The sequence below is a fragment of the Protopterus annectens genome, chromosome 1.part1, assembly GCF_019279795.1.
Source record: "Protopterus annectens isolate FY-2018-M chromosome 1.part1, PAN1.0, whole genome shotgun sequence".
NCBI classification, from domain to species: domain Eukaryota; kingdom Metazoa; phylum Chordata; order Ceratodontiformes; family Protopteridae; genus Protopterus; species Protopterus annectens.
In genome coordinates this window covers 1,587,378,373-1,587,397,877 of record NC_056726.1, presented here as the reverse complement: position 1 = coordinate 1,587,397,877, position 19,505 = coordinate 1,587,378,373, and positions in this window count along the sequence as shown.

The window sequence follows — 19,505 nt, the reverse complement described above, 5'->3', positions numbered from 1 at the left end:
ACAGAGTAAAGCTGGAGTTTTTGAGACGGTCTGCGAAGGGCATTTGTTTGAGGCTGGTAATCCTCTTTGTGAGGTATTTCTGTGGCCTTTCCAGTTGTTGTAGATGTCTTGTGAGGTACATACCAAAAGGGGCATTGCTCTCTATAATGGGTCTAATGAATGATGAGCAGAGGGGAACAATGACCTCTTTTTTCCTGGATGAGAAACCTTTTCTGATGAGGTATGACACATAGAAGGATTTCCTGACTACTGTGGTGATGTGATTATCAAAGGAGAGACTACTGTCCACCTGTGTCCCAAGGTCTCTTATCACACTTTCAGTGTTAAGTAGACTACCGCCTATGTGATAGTTCATGGGTACAGAGTTTTTACCAAAAAGGAAAACAATGCACTTTTTGGCATTGAGCTTGAGGCCATGGCTTTGACTCCAGGCATCTGTCTCAGTGCGGCCCTTTTGTAGGATGTCCACATGTCGTTAGGAGTTTTGATTATGGCTCCTAGTTTGCAGTCATCTGCAAACTTTGTTAGCCAAAGACCTTCTGTGTTAGCCTGTACTTCAGCCAAGTAGATACCAAACAGGAGAGGACCTAGGACTGATCCCTGTGGTAGTCCACTTGTCACTGGTCTGAAGTTGGATTTAGAGTCTGCTACTTTCACAGTGTGGGTTCTGTCAGTGAGCCAGTTGGCAACCCATCTTGTGACATAGGGATTTACACCTAGTTTAGTGAGTTTGTCTATAATTCCAGACTGGGAGATGGTGTCAAAAGCCTTGGCGAGATCTAGATAGGCTGTGTGAACCACCTTACCCTCATCTATGGCTTTGGTGACCACTTCATAGAAGTCTGTCAGGGTTAGGAGACATTATTTGCCTTTTACTAACCCAAACTGGGTAGGGTCCAGTGTTTGGAGATTACCAATGTCATTGTTTATAAGTTCCATGATGATACGCTCCATAGCCTTGCATACCAGGCTTGTCAGGCTAATGGAGCAGTGGTTCCCAGGGTCCGTGGTGGCTCCCCCTTTGTGGAGTGGGATAACCATTGCTGTGCGCCATTCAGTGGGCACAAAGCCTGAGGTAAGGCTATGAATGAACATGGTACTTAGGTGGGGTGCCAGTTCGTTCTGTAGTTCATGTAGAACGCAGCCTGGGATGTTGTCAGGTCCCATGGATGCTGTGTTCTTGGCTTTGGAGAGTGTGTTTTTTACCTGTGCAGCCGTGATTACAGGTACTTTGCATTCTTCCGGTATAGAGATGGGCCCTTTAGGGGATGAGAGATGGGTAAAGTTAGCACTGAACCTATCTGCCAGAATATTGGCAATATCAGTTGGTTCTGTATATTGAGTGCCATTGTGCTGTAACTCAGAGCAGATCTGAGTGTTGCCATTGAGATTCTTGACATAGCTATAGAATGCTGTGTGGTTGTCTTTAGAATCAGTGGTGATTTTGTTTTCTTAACTAGCTTTGGAGGATTTTATGAAGGATCTCAGCTTCTTACTGAGGCTGACCATGGAGTTCCTCCAATCATGGGATTTTACTCTTTTTTGCAACAGTTTCTTTCTTCTGTTGTAGAGTTTGCTTATAGCAGAGGATCACCAGATAGGCTTCCTTTTTTTGGAGGATAGCATCTTGGTTCTGTTAGGGATTGCACGATCCATGCAATCTTGTTAAGTGCTTATAAAGTGCAATTGTATCGGATTCAGCAGTTGTATCTCTTATTATCCGTCAGCATGAAGTTTGCCATGTCTGTCTTAATAAGCGTGAAGTTGGCTTTGGAGAAATTTTTTACAGTGATTTCTCTAATGGGAGGTGGGGTGGGATGTGGATGTTTAGAGTGATTTGCTTGTGGTCAGATCTGAACAACAAGGAATTGACCTCTAGTGTGGAACACCGGTTGCCCATGTTGGTAATGACCAGGTCTAGGATATTGCTGCCCCTGGTGGGGATGTGGATAAGTTGATCCAAGGCACTGGAATTTATGAATTCCAGAAAACGTTGAGCACAAGAGTTGGTACACGAGTAGTTTTCCCAGTTAATGGTGGGGTAGTTGAAATCGCCCATTATTAGGGTGTTAGGTCGTACCCTAATGTTTTCCAGTGTATCAAGAAATGTGGATTGGGAATCCTGGGACATGCTGGGGGATCTGTAGCAAGCTACAATTTGCATTGCGGTCTTGCCCAGAGTTAGTTGCACTTGGATAATTTCAGATGTATTATGTCGAGCAACTAGCCTGGAGGTGTGTATAGCCTTAATGAATATGGACATGCCTCCGCCTTTAGTGCTTCGATCCAGGTTAAGTGGCTGAAAGATGTGGTATGATTTATAGCCTGGTAATGCAGGGGTGCTCTATGGAGCTTTGAACCAGGTCTCTGTCACTGCACAGATGTCGATTTTCTCCATTTTAAGGAGTGCCTCGAGTGAGTGCATTTTGAGATTTAGACTTCTAGCATTAAGTAGCATTACCCTCAGATTTTGCTTGCTTGTACCTGTTACGGTGGTGAATTTGTCATTTGAATCCTGCCTAAAAAAGGCACTATAGGGGTGGCAAGAGCCTTAGCCAGTATCCAGAATCCCAAGGGCGACAGGTGCAGGCCATCTCTGGCAAACATCATGGTTTGTCGATCATGTCATCCCAGGCAGACAGATACTGGATCCCCTTAGAATGACACCAGAAGCTTAGCCAATTGTTGAAGTCAATCATTTTGTCCTTATACTGTGGTATCATTCTGGGTTATGGCAGGATGCTACTCAGTGCTAGGGTCATACCTGCCTGGTCTACAAGATCAGAAAGCTTCTCCATGTCTCTTTTCATATAGTGCAGGGAGGTACGTCTCAGGTCATTCACACCAACATGGACAATGACAGAGTCATATTTGTACTTGCTGTGGAGTGACCTGAGTGCATGCGTTATGAGGTGGATCCTGGCACTTGACAGGTGGCTGACAGTAACTTTCTCCTTGTTTAGCCTGGTGAGTGGAACATCAGTGTGCCTGACTATAGAGTCACCTATGACTAGAGTGTTGGGTACGTTTATATGCCTTACGGGCTGTGGTTGAGTGGCACACTAAGTTTTTGGGCTATGTGTCATTTGGGTTGTGTTGGGGGGGTTGTTTGCGGTTCTGCTTTGGAGGTCCCTGTTGCTTGGGTAGATTTTTTTTTTGAGAGCCTCCGCGAATGTAGGTGTGTGTTTTGTGTTTCTATGTGTGTGTTTTGGTGGTGTAGGTTTTCAGGGACTATTGATGAGTGTGATGTGGTGCAAGTGTTTACCTTCTCCTCTTGACTGTCTAGTTCAATCTTGGATGAAGAGAGCTTTGCTGAGTACTAGGTCCGGAATATTTGAACCTCTGGCTGGAGTGTCCACTATCTGGTCAATTATATTTGTGTTAATAAAGTCCAAGTCAAAGGCAGTGTATGTTTCACTGTCTATAGAGGAGTAATTGAAATCTCCCTTGAATCAGGTATTTGGCTGAATGGTAAGGATGATGAGTGCCACCAACAGGTCTAGGTATTAGGTATGTGTTATGGGAGTCTTGAGGCATAGTTGGTGAACTATGGCTTGCTAGGATATAAGCATCTTTGTGTATGGTGATTTGCACATGGTTGAACTCTAGGGCATGATCCTGTTTACCCAACCTAGAGGCATACTTGTTGGTAATGTAGATTGAACTCCACCTTTAGACCTTGTCTGTACAGCCAATGGTTTAAATGTGTGGAAGTCACTGACGCCTTGGACTGCTGGAATACCTTCTGCTGCTTATAGATGTCTGTATTCTCCAGAGTGGGGAGAGCTTGTTGGATATGGAGCTTCTTGTTAAGACTCCTAGCACTGAGCACTGAAATCTTTAGGTTCCTTTGAGTTTTGTTTGCTGTGTTGGTAATTTTGACAATCTGGAATTGCCTAAAAAGGCTCTAAGGGGTTGGGTAAAGCTTTAACCAATATTTGGAAGTCCAAGAGGGACAAGTGCAGATCATACTTGGCAAATTAACACAGTCTATTAATCACGTCCTCCCATGTTGATAAATATTGAATCCCCCTGGAATGAAACCAAAAATTAATCCAATTGTTAAAGTCAATCATTTTTGTTCATACTGTGGCATCATCATACCTATGATCCTCTTAGAGCAGGAAATCTGGACAAAGCCATAAATAAAAGTGGGACAAAGGCCCAAAAACAGGGACAATTTTTAAATATTGTTCTTACAACCTTAGAAATTTGATAGACTAACACGTTTTGCATTAGCATGAATTTTCTGAAGGGCACGGAGTCTGACACTCAAATGTCTGTCATTATTTTATAATGTCAGTCTTTATTGATTTGCCACATATTTGCCAGAAAACCACAACTTTATGAAAACTGGACCAAAAATATGAGGCAAAACCTGGATATTCTGTGAAAATCTGAACAGTTGAGAGGTATGGTCATCCTCTTTGGTGAAGGTAGAATTTAGCTCAATGCAAAGCATGTACCTGTCTGACACATATTCAGAGAGAGCCATAACATTTCTCTTCATATATAGTCCAAGTACATCTCAGGTCATTTACACCCACATATTGGTACCTGTATTCCATTGACTTGAGTAAATGTGTAACCTGGTGGATCCTGGCTCTAGACAAGCAACTAACTGTTAGTTGAGGGGGGCATTTGTGTCTCATACAATGGAGTCTCACAACGACAAGAGTCCTGAGAAAAGTGTTTGCCTTATGGGCTTCATTCTTGGGGGTCCGTTGGGTGTAGCTATATGTGTGGTGTTTGGTGTTGCTTTTGGCATGTCCTTTAGACATTGGTGAGGATAGGCATTGCTGTTTATAAGATTAGGAGGTCTGTGAGGTTTTAGAAGATTGCTTTTTAGTGTCTCAGCAAAATATGGTTTATGTGTGAGGTGAACACTATGTGTGGTGAATGTAGTGCATGCATTCCAGACAAACTTTTTTGTAAGTAAGATTTTTACCCGAAGAAAATTATGTATGTACATCTCTCTCATACTCTGTTAGTTTCTTTAAGGATTAAAAGGTTGTTTATGGACATAAGAAAATTGCTACATTGTTAAAAGATGCTCATATCTACTAAACTGGCTATAGAGGTATTTGCAAATCACATATCCATGTTGCCCAGGTCTGTATTAGGGTATGCTTTGAAGACTGCATTATACAGAAGTCTCCTAGGGTGGACTCTAGGGTTAGGGACTAGAGTTAGATAGTGCTAACATATTGTATTAGTGCTGTTAGATGCACAAGCTAGCTGCTGTAAGCTTAACTCCATGCATTGCCTAACTAAGTTATAGGTTACAGTCCCAATACTAGTTACATAGGTAAACATTACTGTCCAAGCATTTCCATCTTTAAAGGGCACTACCAAGTGGACAGCTCCATGCAAATGGGCCTAATTTATGGCATCAGAAAGAAACTGAAATCTAACTCCTGAGCCTGTGGCCAGTAAACAACTACACATTGAGCTCTTCTGGGGTGCTTCCCAGCTCAGAAAGACCAGAAAACACCTTCTACCATAAGATGGATGATTTGGCCCTCTAAAGGTAAAATACATCAAAAAGGAACTCTTAAGTGCAATGCAACAACAAAACAATGTATTCCCTGAGTAGATCAGCTCACAGCAAGGGGATTTAAAAGTAGGCAGTTTAGAAAGCAACACTTAGAGAAGACGTGATTTTTCAGTTAAAAGAAAATGTAATGCTCTTTAAATGTAGTAAAAAAGTAGCAATCAGTTAAAAAAAATGAACTGCAATTGCAGAAAATCAAATATAATAACGTATCTTTGTCTGGATGGTACTGGATACAGGGAAACACTTTTCAATCACAGGCAAGGATGCCACGTTTTGCTGAGCTCTGTGAAAAGTAGTACAGGGTGGCAAAAAAAATCCTAATTCATAGTATCAGAAAAGAAACTGAAATCTAATCCTGAGCTTTCTGGCAAATAAACAACGTCTTGTTGAGCTCTTCTAGAGTGCTTCTCAACTCAGAAGACCAGGCAAATATCTTATGCCACAAAATGGACAACCTTGTCCTAATGTAAAAACAAAGCAAAAAGGAGTCCTCAAGTGCAATGCAACAACAAAACAACGTATTCCCTGAGTAGATCATCCAACAATCAAGGTGATTTAATGCAAACAGTTTAGAAACACTTAAAGAAGACTGGAATTTTTTACCAAAAGTCCCAAGTGCAATGCAACAACAAAACAATGTATTCCCTGAGTAGATCAGCTTACAGCAAGGGGATTTAAAAGTAGGCAGTTTAGAAAGCAACACTTAGAGAAGACATGTGATTTTTCAGTTAAAAGAAAATGTAATGCTCTTTAAATGTAGTAAAAAAGTAGCAATCAGTTAAAAAAAATGAACTGCAATTGCAGAAAATCAAATATAATAACGTATCTTTGTCTGGATGGTAGTGGATACAGGGAAACACTTTTCAATCACAGGCAAGGATGCCACGTTTTGCTGAGCTCTGTGAAATGTAGTACAGGGTGGCAAAAAAAATCCTAATTCATAGTATCAGAAAAGAAACTGAAATCTAATCCTGAGCTTTCTGGCAAATAAACAACGTCTTGTTGAGCTCTTCTGGAGTGCTTCTCAACTCAGAAAGACCAGGCAAATATCTTATGCCACAAAATGGACAACCTTGTCCTCTTAATGTAAAAACAAAGCAAAAAGGAGTCCTCAAGTGCAATGCAACAACAAAACAACGTATGAGTAGATCATCCAACAATCAAGTTGATTTAATGCAAACAGTTTAGAAACACTTAAAGAAGGCTGGAATTTTTTACCAAAAGTCCCTAAATCCTCTTTAAATGCAATAAAGCACTAATGATCAGTTAAATAATGAGGTGCAAGTACATTAGGAGTAAAATATAAGCCCCAATCTCAAATTGATTATTAAAAGGCAGTCCCCAAGCTCTTCAGTGATTGGTATTCTAGTTCCAGGTGTTACAGATTTCAAAAATAAACTGGAAAGGAAAGAATAAAAGTCTAAATATTCTAGTGTGCACTAACTGATTGGGGTGATATGAAATAGAGGCTAATGCAGGCTTTAAGAGTCTAAGTGGAAGGCCTTCCCAGTTTGATCTTTCAGTGTCCAGTAGAATGAATAGATGAGATAAGATGGTGAAGGGCTTCTAAAGATAAATTTAGGGTATCTGCAATTCAAAAATCACAAAGTTAAAAATGCACAACAAGAAATGGGTGGATGGGAAAAACTTTTGGCCTGCAGATTTCTCAAAACATGAAATCAAATCAGCAAGTAAATTGCAAACACAGAACAGACACTAAAGAAGGAAGACCTAAATGGCTAAAAAATATAACTGCATGCAGAAAAAAAGAAAGAAGATGAAATTACTTTCATTGCGTATTTCTCTGTTTTTAAAACACCAGCAGAGAGCCAAGTAATTGTTTTCTTGCAAATGTAGCCCAAGCCTTATTGAAACACCAGGCCAGGCTAAAGAGTTGTGTATTAAATTCCAGTCAATGAAGCAAAACAATCAATAAAAATGCAGTGAAATCCAAAACCCAAGTGTTGAATTTTTTTTCCCCTCTGGAAACGCATATTCTCAGGCCACCCCAAAGCTTCAGGGCTACAATTTCTCAAAACAATGAAAAAATACGAACCAAAACAACTTAAAAAACACCAAAGTAAAAGGAGAAATCCACAAACCGCAAAATGACAAGTCCAAAAACGTTTATTGTGTTAGCGCTTTCATGCACCACAAATACGTGCACTTCTTCAGACACTTAAACTGGCAACACTGAAATGTTAAATAATAATGAATAATGACGTCACTAAGGCATTAAAACTATTAAACAATTAATTAACTAAACCTACTCCAATCAAATAGAAAATACAATGCCAAAAAATTCAACACCTTAAAATACGTGTCATAATTCCCTAAAAAATTGACACTTGTAACACCTAAATTAAAAATACACTCTCCAACCCATTAAATAAAACACATTATCAATGTGTGATATATGATATAAAAACATATATATCTCAGACAATATAACCGTAATTTAAAATATACATATATATAAAAATATATATAAATATATGTAAAAATATAAAGATTAACGTTCCAAAGCTCTTAATCTGAGCAAACATTTAATGGAATAAATATCGTTAATTCCTGGATAGACATGCGCATTAGTGTGTAATTGCCATAACAATTCCTGTTCTTCTAATCTGAGATGCCAAGGACCACCCCTAGGATTCTTGGGAACACTTTGCACCACAACAAATTGAAAACTGTGTGTGTTAAACTCACTAATATGCCTTGCCAATGCATTCATCTGAATCCCTCTAGATATAGCATATAAGTGTTCATATATGAGTTGTTTGAGTTGACGCTCAGTTTTACCCAAATAAAATACAGGGCACAATTTACACTTAGCCAAGTAAACAATACCTTGACTTTCACAATTATATTTGTCGTCAATGGAATATTGAAAACCATTAATGTCAAAGGAAGGTCCTATTAATATATATTTACAATATTTACATCTGCCGCATTTGAACATCCCTTTTATGTCTATTTGTTTGGAGTAGGTTTATTTAATTAATTGTTTAATAGTTTTAATGCCTTAGTAATGTCATTACTCATTATTATTTAACATTTCAGTGTTGCCAGTTTAAGTGTCTTAAGAAGTGCACGTATTTGTGGTGCATGAAAGCGCTAACACAATAAATGTTTGTGGACTTGTCATTTTGCAGTTTGTGGATTTCTCCTTTTCCTTTCGTCTTTTTTAATTTCTCAAAACAGGAAATCAAAGCAGCAATTAAATTGCAAAAACTGAAAAGCCACTGCCGAAAGAAAATCTTCTTCTTCTTTCGGCTTTTTCCCGGTTAGGGGTCGCCACAGCAGATCACCTGTCCACTCATGATTGGCAGTGGAGTTTTACGGTGCCAAGGTGCCAGCCCGGCACCCAGCCTTCCACAGAAGGCACACACACTCACACCTAAGGCCACTTTGGAATGTCCAGTCCACCTACAGCATGTCTTCAGGATGTGGGAGGAAACCGGAGCACCTGGAGCCCACACAACCACAGGGAGGACATGCAGACTCTGCACAGAAGGCACCCCAGTTGAGGATCGAACCAGAGAACCTCTTGCTGTGAGGCGGCAATGCTAACCGCTGCACCACCGTGGCCGAAGAAAATCTAAGTGGCTAAAAAAAGTAAGTGCAGACTCAAAGAAAGAAAATAAAACTATGACCCTTGTTTATTTTGTGTTTTTAAAAGTGTAGCAGGGAGCCATATAATTATTTGCTTTCAAATGGAGCCCAAGGCTTATTGACAGAGCAGGCCAGGCTGCAGAGTTGTGAATAAAATACACCTTGATTTTTTTCTTTTTATTTTAAATTGACAGAAATAGGTTTAGGACTCTGAATAGATGCATTTCCTCCACTTTTACTACATTGGTAGTTTTTTCTTTTATTCTAAAACTTCATTTTTGGTACAGATGTCTGCTTGGAATTTGCTGCTTTTAAATGTTCTGTTTAGTTTAGTAGAAATATTAGAATTCTAGTCAATCTGTGCATTTTTCAGATCCTCTAACTGTATTCCTTTGATGTTTACCCATTTCATAAGAATTTTCTTCTTATTAGTTCCTCGTATCAGCTTTAATCTCTGCTTTGTAACATATTCAGGCTATAACACAGAGCTTATCTAACAAATGTATGTTGGTTTCTGATTCTGCAATTTCCTGGTAAGAGAATATTTAGTTGATTTATATTTTATTTTAACTACTATTTTTCACTGTTTGTAGAAAGAAATGGATAGCTTGTAGACAAGGAGATTTGCTTTAATTTATATGTTGTTGTTTTATCTCTAAATTTCATGGTTTGTTGTTAGAAAGGGATAGGTTTTAGACAGGAAACTCAAACCATCTTATGGAACCTAGTCCGCTATAAATTCATTCACACTGCAGAAAGTGCAACCCAAAACGTATCTGAAACAACCTGTGTTGGTTTGTAATTTATTGATTTTTACTAGTTAAAAAGGGGTGTGACTACAAGTGGTAGTGAGCAGAAGCTACTGCAAGCATTCCCTCACAATGTAAAGTAATTCTAGCTTTTATATGACTTTCACAACTGGTATGGTCAGAGCAATGATTTTGTTCTACTTAATTTAATATGTAATTATATATTGTTTGTGTTAGTTTCATAGAAGTTGATTTAAAATATATGTGAATTCTGTGATAACTGATTTTTATTATCATTTTGTTTCAAAATTTTTTATTCATTTGCAGTTGAAAATACAGTCCTTACATGAGTATGCTATTAAACATTTGCTAAAGCACAAATATCTTGTACAGTGTACTAAATGCTATGTATATTTAAAGGTAACGCTTGATAACACTGCTGATCTGTGTTTATCATGCTATAAGCTAGATATTTGTAGTAAATCTAGACTTACTGATAACAATTACACTTGTGCAATTGGTACAGCTTGGAGAACTGTTGTTAAATATATTAATTAATGAACTGGTGAAATGAATAATATTAGGCAAAGAGTAAATAGAAGACATTTAGGGAAAGAAGTGTCTATTGTCAGTAAAAATCCCTCAACCACTATCAAGCAAGATAATACCACTGACAACTTTGGAATTCTGGATACAAGTACTGAGCGATCTGAGGACTGATAGCATATAGATGAAAAGGAAAAAGAAAAAGGCATGACGTTCACAACAATTAAGGAAGAAAAACTGATTAATGTCTATAAAGCAAAAAGAAAACATACTAAAAGGGCATTGCTTTGTTGAGTAATACACTGATTACAGGGAATGATAACATTTTTATACCAGAAAATCTTCAGTCTACAGAAAAAAGACATCATTCTTCCAAAAGAGAAAGTAGAAAAAAAGAGGCAAGGGGTTATGTGAAAAGGAAGAAATCAAAACTGAACATGGAAGGACTGAAGAACATTGCTGTAAGAAAAAAGATGAGAAAGACAGAAATTGACAACATGGCTCAAGCTGTGGATGTACAAAGCTTGCTGGATGAGAATTGTATGCTTTCAAATGTAATACGCAAGGACAACAATGGGATTAATAAAACTAGTGTTGAAGATGTTCATTCCTTTGTAGCAAGTGATAAACCAGATATTACTAAATTAGAAGTTTAAGATGCTTTACATCTGGTCAGAAAACATATTCTTGTAATTGGAAAGTGAGTTATTAGAAGAACTGATACTTACATTGGCACAGAAGATGATAAACATTGAATAGTGTTATGCTTGCCAGGATCCAAATTAGAAGATGTAAGAAAGGTCTTAGAGCACCTTAATGCAAGGAAGTATGGATCTGTTTTTATTCAAGCTGTTACAAATGATCTAATCCACAAGGCACTCTGACTGTTTGTGGGAACTTACAGCCCTCTTAGATGGCATAAATTATACAGGTGTGAGGACTTATTTTTCAAAAATCACATATATGCTCATAGGCTCATAGGTGTTTACTAGGCTAATGACCAATGGCCTTTTTAAGCCTAGCCATGCATCCCAAATCTCTGACAGGTTCTGTAAGCATGGGCCTGAGGGATGAGCCGTTTACAGATTACCTGTGTCCATTAGAAACATAGGTACCAAACTAGGGATGAATGTAGAAAAAGAGAGTCCGATCACTGTGAGTGAAAATATGTTTTTGGGCGAATACCTACACAAAAAAGTCCAATTTACAAAAATGGAAAAGTGTAGAACATCTGAGCCTAATTCTGGGCATGTGCATTTAGACAGGATAGCATATACCTGTCAAGATCAGGGAAGAAAATTTTTGCAGCAAATATTTTGCAATATTTGACAAACACAATGCAGGATTTTTGCCATGTCAAAAATTTAACAGTTTATGAAGACACAAATCCGCTATCAGAAAAAAACAGACTTTAATGCAGCAAAGCTTTCAGTTAAACAACCTTCCTCAATGCGCATTGAGGAAGGTTGTTTAACAGAAAGCTTTGCTGCATTAAAGTCTGTTTTTTCTGACGATTGATTTATGTCTTCATACCGTTTTTGCTCCAGCCTTCAGTGTACCAGCTAGATGGCTTCAAAAATTTAACAGTTCACAGGTAGCAATATTTGATTTATCACTGATGGTTGTTAATTCCAGGATCATTAATAAAATTATTTTTATTGGAAAATGTGCTATGTTTCAATACGATTAATGTTGTTATTGTTTGTGAAACATGGTTAAAGAGCAATGTCTGGAAACCGTTTCTGTCTGGGTATAAATGTTTTTACTGTAACAGACATTCTAACAAAAAATTCAGGTGGAGGTATTATGATAGAGTTTAAAGATTGCTATGAGACCTGTGATTATCACGTTAAATGATAACACTAATAATGTACATTGTGTAACTGTGGCAGTAAAGATATCCCTGGAACATATAACAACTGTTTGTGTGTATAGACCACCAAAGTCAAGTGCTGATGACCTACAAGAATTCGTACATTTCTTGCACGTAACACAGGAAGGAAGAACAATAGTGGAATTATATTGATTTAACATCATTTGTAAGGAAATTATTTACAAGATATGTTCAGAAACAACAATTGCTACAGACGGTAAACAAGCCAACCAAGGAATAGAATATATGTAGACATTTTTGTGTTCCTAAAGAAATTACTGTTACTTCATATCAAGTTTGCCACTGTTGATGTGCAGAAGTCATTGAATTATAAAGGTGAATTTGTTGGTAGATAGTTCTGCCAAACTCGAAATCCAAACAAATGCATAGAAGATTAATAACTGATTATATGGAATATATTATATGGAAGCAAAACAGTCACTATGCAAAACTAATTAGAGTGAAGCAATCAATGGAAAAACTGCAGAATTGTGAAAACATTTGAAAAAGATATTGTTTTAATGCAAAAAAACAAAAATCAAAAACATGTTTAACATCAGGATCTAGGCATATATCATCAGGAGGATATATCTGCATATGAACAAGGCACTTGATTAAGGTGAGAGACAAGACATACAAGAAATGGAAAAGAGGTTAAACCATAACTTTGAAAATTGAAATAAACAAGCTTGACAGACGCATTAAACATAGTATGAGACAAGATCAAGAATAACTCGAAGAAAATGTATATAAAGTTGTTGACAGGAAACCTGTTTATAGATATATAAGAAGTGGTAGGAGTATGGACATACAGACTGATAAACTGTGTGTAGATTGTAACATTTATTCTCAGATTCAACAGATTAAAGATACATTTACAAAATCTTATGCAAAGCAGTTTGGCCCCACAAAGGGAGTGATAATTGCCCTAGTGACATCCAGGTAACCCCAGACACTGAAATCAAATTAGATTGTATTGAAAAAGAACTATACAAACTGGACCCAAACAAAGTACAAGGAGGAGATGGCATTAGTGATAATGACCTAAACACACTTCAGCATGACATTACAGTAGAATTATATTGGTTATTTACTAAAAAGACTGCGGTGGTGGTGCTGCGGTAGCGTTGTCACCTCACAGTATGACGTTGTCCTGTTCGATTCTCAGCTAAAGCTTCTTCTGTGCGGAGACATGCGTGAATGGGCGTACCTTCATTGAAGGTTGTGTGTCAGAGCTGGCAACTCGGTACGTAAAAATTTATTGCCAATCATTAGTGGACCGGAGTTTCGCTGTGGCGACCCCTAACTGGGAAAAGCCGAAAGATACAACAACAACAACTAAATCATATAAATATGGGGAGATTCCTGAAGATAAGAGACATACATCTGTTTATTTATTGCTTGCATTTGCTTACCGGGAAAGGTCCACTGTACCTAGGTGAGCCCATTTTCAGTGGATGCCTAGGGAGAAAAGCTCCACATAGATTAAACAATACATACATGAAATAACACACAGTACAGAGTATATGCAGTCACAATGCTGGAATAGTATGAGCACAACAGTACAGATTATTTACATACACAGTACATATTTACATTGTATAACTCTGTTAATACATTTAATAACATTGCACTAATAGAGTATCAGTTGTATGATTATTAACTGTAGGAGGTTTGTTGGCATGGGTAGCAGGGAGACCAAGGCAAATGCAGTCAGTTATCGTAAGTGAGAGATGGAAAAATTATACAAGTGTAGAGATGGAATAAGGTATGGGGTTATAGCGGAAGGAGCCAGGTTTTGGAGAGTATTGTACTGGCACATGTGCATAGCCAGATAGAGGAGAGGTATTGTCTGAAGGACTTCTTAAAGAGAGTAGGATTTCTGGTGGTTCTGATTGAAGGTGGGATGGAGTTCCATAGCTTTGAGAAAGTAAAAGAGTAGAGTATCTGACCACCTGAGAAACTATGCTTTTCTACTTGGAGCAACAATTTATTTTCAAATCTAAGAGGTCTATTTGGGTGATACATAGTCAGTAAGGAAGAGAAGGGCAAATTGATGGTTTATATATAAATGTATGTGCAGTAGTTAATTGTAGATAAGTGAGATAGTGTGGAAGTTTGAGTCAATTTAGATGATGTAGTGATGAACAGTGGTGGGCTGAAAATTTTGCATTTGTTACAAATTTAGCAACCTTACTGTAGCCTGAGTCAATTTTGGTTTTCAGGGAGGGCTGGATATTGATAAGGATAGGGGCACCATATAAGAGGGATTGTAGCAGAAAGAATGAGCCTTGAGCCTTTTCTGCAGTGAGATTAAGGAAGTAGTTGTGTCTATAGAGGATACCCAATTTTTGATGTCTTTTTTTTGTTGTTGCTGTTGGTATGGAGGTCAAATGGTAGTTTTTTATCTATGATGACACCTAGCAGTTTAGTACTTGGAGCAACTTCAAAGATAGTGTTGTTTTGGGAGTGGAGAGATAATTCATTCTCATTAAGGGGTAGTTTTTTGCAGTGAATATTAGGAGTTTAGTTTTATTGGGGTATAGAGCTCGATGATTATTGGACATCCAAGTTTCCACTGATGTAAAGGCATTTTGGGGAAAATGTTGTAGCTCAGATGTGGATTTGGCAGCACACATGATTGTAGAATCATCTGCATATTTGATGACAGTGCTTTGAGTAAGAGAGGTATGGAAGTTGTTAATGAATATGCTAAATAGGAGGGGTCCCAATATTGACCCTTGGGGTACACCTGTAGTTGTGTTAAGGAAAGGTGAGAAGGAGTGTTGCCATTTGGTAGATTATTGCCCATTGGTGAGGTAGATTGAAAATTATTTTAGGGTTAGAATAAGATACCTAATTTGGAGAGTCTGGAGAGAAGAAGGGGATGGGATACCATACTGAAGGCCTTCAAGAGGTCAAGGAGAAGTGAAGAGACAATGTAACCAGCATCACAAGCCCTATTTACAGTGTCCATACAGGAAATGAGAGCTGTGCTACTACTATGACCTGGCCTGAAACTGTGCTGAGTGGGAGAAAGGAATTGGTTTGTAACCAGATGATTAGAAGCTGAATGTGAACACATTTTTCTAATTTTTTGGCGATGGTAGAGAGAATATAATTGGTTGAAAACTGGGGATGTCAGAGTTGTTGCCACCTTTATGAAATGGAAGGACATATGCTTTTTTCCAGATATGTGGTACAAGGGACTCCTGAACTGATCTATTAAAGAATATGCTGATAGGATATGCAGATAGTTGTAGGAATTCTGACGGTAAGTTGTCTGGTGTGTTAGTACAAGGTTTGAGTTTAAGAAGGATTTTTTTTTTTATAATAGATGTTGGTATAGGTGAGAGGAAAAATAGATAGAAAGGATGTAGAGGAGTATGATGAAGATGGTTCAGCTGGGTTGAGTTTTATTTGTGGGAAGGAGGTGGTGAGTTTAGCTATGGTGTCAATAAAATATGAGTTAAAAAGTGAGGTCTCTCGTTTGGTGTTTTATCTCGATTAGGGCAAGGATTATTATTTGAGCCTAGATGAAGGAGGAAATTGATTGCACCTCCAAACTTCTTTGGGTTTTGTTTATGTTGGTCAAGAAGACTTTGGAAGCATTTTTTTTTGTTTATAATGACTAGTCATTTTATCTGATTGCATAGTTGTTTGTATTGAATGAGGTCAGAAGGATTTTAATTTTTTGCCAAGCTTAACAAGCTTTGTCCCTTTTGGTTATGATTTGCTTTGAGGGTTTGGTAAGCCAGCTGACATAATTAGCCTTTACTCTTTTTTGATGACGTGGGAAAAAACTATTTGAGATTCTAGGAAATGTTGAATTGAGGAATTCAACAGCATCCAAGAGAGAGAGATTTTAATGCTGCCCAGTTGAAACTTTGTAAGATTTCATTAAAGGTGATAGGGTGGAAGTGAGAAAGATCTCTGGTTTGCTCAAATTGGTGTTTACTTAGTACTGAAGTAGTTTTATGTACTATAAAGGCTGGCAAGTGGTCACTAATACTATTTGGCAGTATGCCAGAGGAACAGGAACAGAAAGTACCAAGACCAAGAAAAACAATTAGGAAATGCTGTAGGAAAGTGGATGGGGAAGCTTGAATTATACTTACAAAAATAGACTGGCAAGTAGCTTAATTAAGAGGGAAAAATGGGAGTGTTTTCAATGGATAAGCCAAATTACTGATGGAGGGGAATAACATTATCAAAAAATATTGTAAGGTATAGAACAAAATTAGGCAGACACCTAACAGAGTGGAAGAGCTGGAAAGTAATAGGGCTACTGCGATACTAGGTTCTGTGATGTGCTTTTGACCTTATTTACAAGATGCTACTTGAAAAAGCAGTATAAACATACATTGTTACTGGAGGTTTGCTTTGCTCTGTTGTTTGTCTGGGTTGTGGAGGTTCAAGTTGGATGTGGTTGTGGTACAAATTCTGAAGAAGTCCAAACATTGAGCAGATGAAAGCTCTAAATCTGTGACAGTAATAAATTCAGTGTTCCTTTACCCACAGTGGTTGTGTTTTTCGTTTTAGTTGGTGCTGTTCTTTTTGTGGTTTGTATACTTATAAAGATAGACTGACAACTAACTGAATTTAGAGAGAAAAATGTGAGTGTTATCAATGGATAAGGCAAATTACCTATGGAGGGGGATAAGGGGATACAATTATTGAAGCTATTGCATGGTATAGATCAAAATTAGACAGACAACTAACAGAGTGGAAGAGCTGGGAAGTAATAGGGCTACTGCGATACTAGGTTCGATGATGTGCTTTTGGCCTTATTTAGAATATGCTACTAGAAAAAGCAATACATAGGTTACTGGAGGTTTCCTTTGCTGTGTTGTTTGTCAGGGTTGTGGAGGAGTGAGTTGGATGTGGCTGTAGTGCAATCAAGGTATGTTCTGTCAGGTTTGGCTACTGAGATTGCTTGATTAAGTTACTGAAGGTTTGCTTTGGTTTGTTGTTTGTCTGGGTGTGCAGGTGAGAGTTGGATGTGGTTGTGGTGCTGTCGAGGTATGTCCTGTTAGGTTTGGCCACTGAGATTGCTTGCTTGCTGGCTGGTAGGCACTATAATAGTCTGTCACAGTATTACTTGCAGCAAAACCCAAAAAACAGCAACTAGAAAAGCAATTGTGGCCGTAGCACACCACCAAGACCTGAACACTGTGAGTAGATAGGGAGAGGGTTAGGAATAAAACTGTCTTTAAGGGAAAGTGAAGCATGGCAAACCCATAGTTAACAGATCCATAAATTTACTTTCATTTTGTAGAAAAATAATGGAGAAGGTTATATTGGATAAAATATAGTCAGAATTGTAAAGGTTGAGTATTGACACTATGTATCACCATCATATTTTGAAAACAGATCTATTAACACCCATAACATAATTTTCTATAACAATATAGTAACATGAATGGAAAAGTGTGCTGTAATGTCATTTATATAGATTTAATTTCAACATTTGATAGGATCAAACACAAAACACTGATCAATAAAATAAAACAATGAGGTACTGATGCACTCTTTATAAGATGAATAGTTGCATGGTTTAAAGATAGGATATGGCAACTATTATACAGCAATTAGACAGATGAAAATCAAGGTTACTGTCAGGGTGTCACACAGGGATCTATCCTAAGCCCATACTAGTTTAGATTGCATCTTTCAGCTCTCTCTTTTTCATCTGAGGTGTTCTGCAGTTTGTATGTGGATGATTTAAAAATGGACAAACTGATTACATGAGTAACAGATATGCAAAAGAACTTGCCCAAATTGACCATTTGCACATGGGAGAATAATATGGTGATAAATACATCAAAAAATAAGCATATGAGATTTGGGAGACATAAACTGAAATGTGAACACTTAACACAGTGCACAGTGATTGAAACTGTAGATTCATTTAAGGACCTGGGTATATGGGTAGATCTGTCTTTGTGTTTACCTAATTAAACTAATGAATTGGTTAATGAAAGTTATAGAACTATAGATTGTATAAACAGATTTATGAAGTCATTGTTTGCTACTTATATTAGATCCACACTTAAATATGGAATAACAACATGGAAACCTTATAAAAAAATCAAACACAAGTAATCTGGAAAGAGTACAGAGCATCCATGGATGTGAAAATTTAAGAAAGACTAAAATATCTGAACTTGTGCAGTCTCTTATATAAATGGTTAATTGGAGACCTTATTTGAGTACATTGGGCATTTAGAGACAACTACCAGTGGGAATGTTTGGGATTATCAAAAAGTAGTAGAAAATTATCAAACAACCTATGTAAAAGATTCTATAGGAATGAGAAATGTCCTAATTGATTCTTTGAGACAGTAGCTGATGCATGAAATAGACTATCAAATTACATTAAAGCAAGCACAATGTTAGGTATTTCTAAGAACAGTCTGGACAACTATTATGGCAACAACTGTTTTGGTAAATTGGTAGGCTAGAAGGGCATTTTTGCACATACCTGAAATATCTGCATGTATGTATGTATGTATGTATGTATGTATATGTATGTATGTATGTATGTATGTATGTATATATGTATGTATGTATGTATGTATGTATGTATGTATGTATGTATGTATGTATGTATGTATGTATGTATATATATGTATGTATGTATGTATGTATGTATGTATGTATATATGTATGTATGTATGTATGTATGTATGTATGTATGTATATGTATGTATGTATGTATGTATGTATGTATGTATGTATGTATGTATGTATGTATGTATATATGTATGTATGTATGTATGTATGTATATATGTATGTATGTATATATGTATGTATGTATGTATGTATGTATGTATGTATATGTTCTACTATGGAGCTCCAATTCCTTCTACTTGCTCTGTTCCTGCAGGTTGCTTTGTCATTGGGCATACATCAAACTTTTTTCATGTAAATCTGCTTTCCTGCCTATCTCTGCTTCACTTTCTGAAACATCACTTAACTGATGTTCTTCTTTCAAGTCTGTACTTGCATGGTTCTTTCATGTGTGAGCCAGTAATTACTATGTGCCTAGTTAAGTTCTTTCCACAGTGTTCAGTTAATGGATGAAATGCTCAGGCATGTTCTTTATTTCAAGATTCTCATAACTCATGGAGTTATTTTATAAATGTAGATGCACCCATCTGT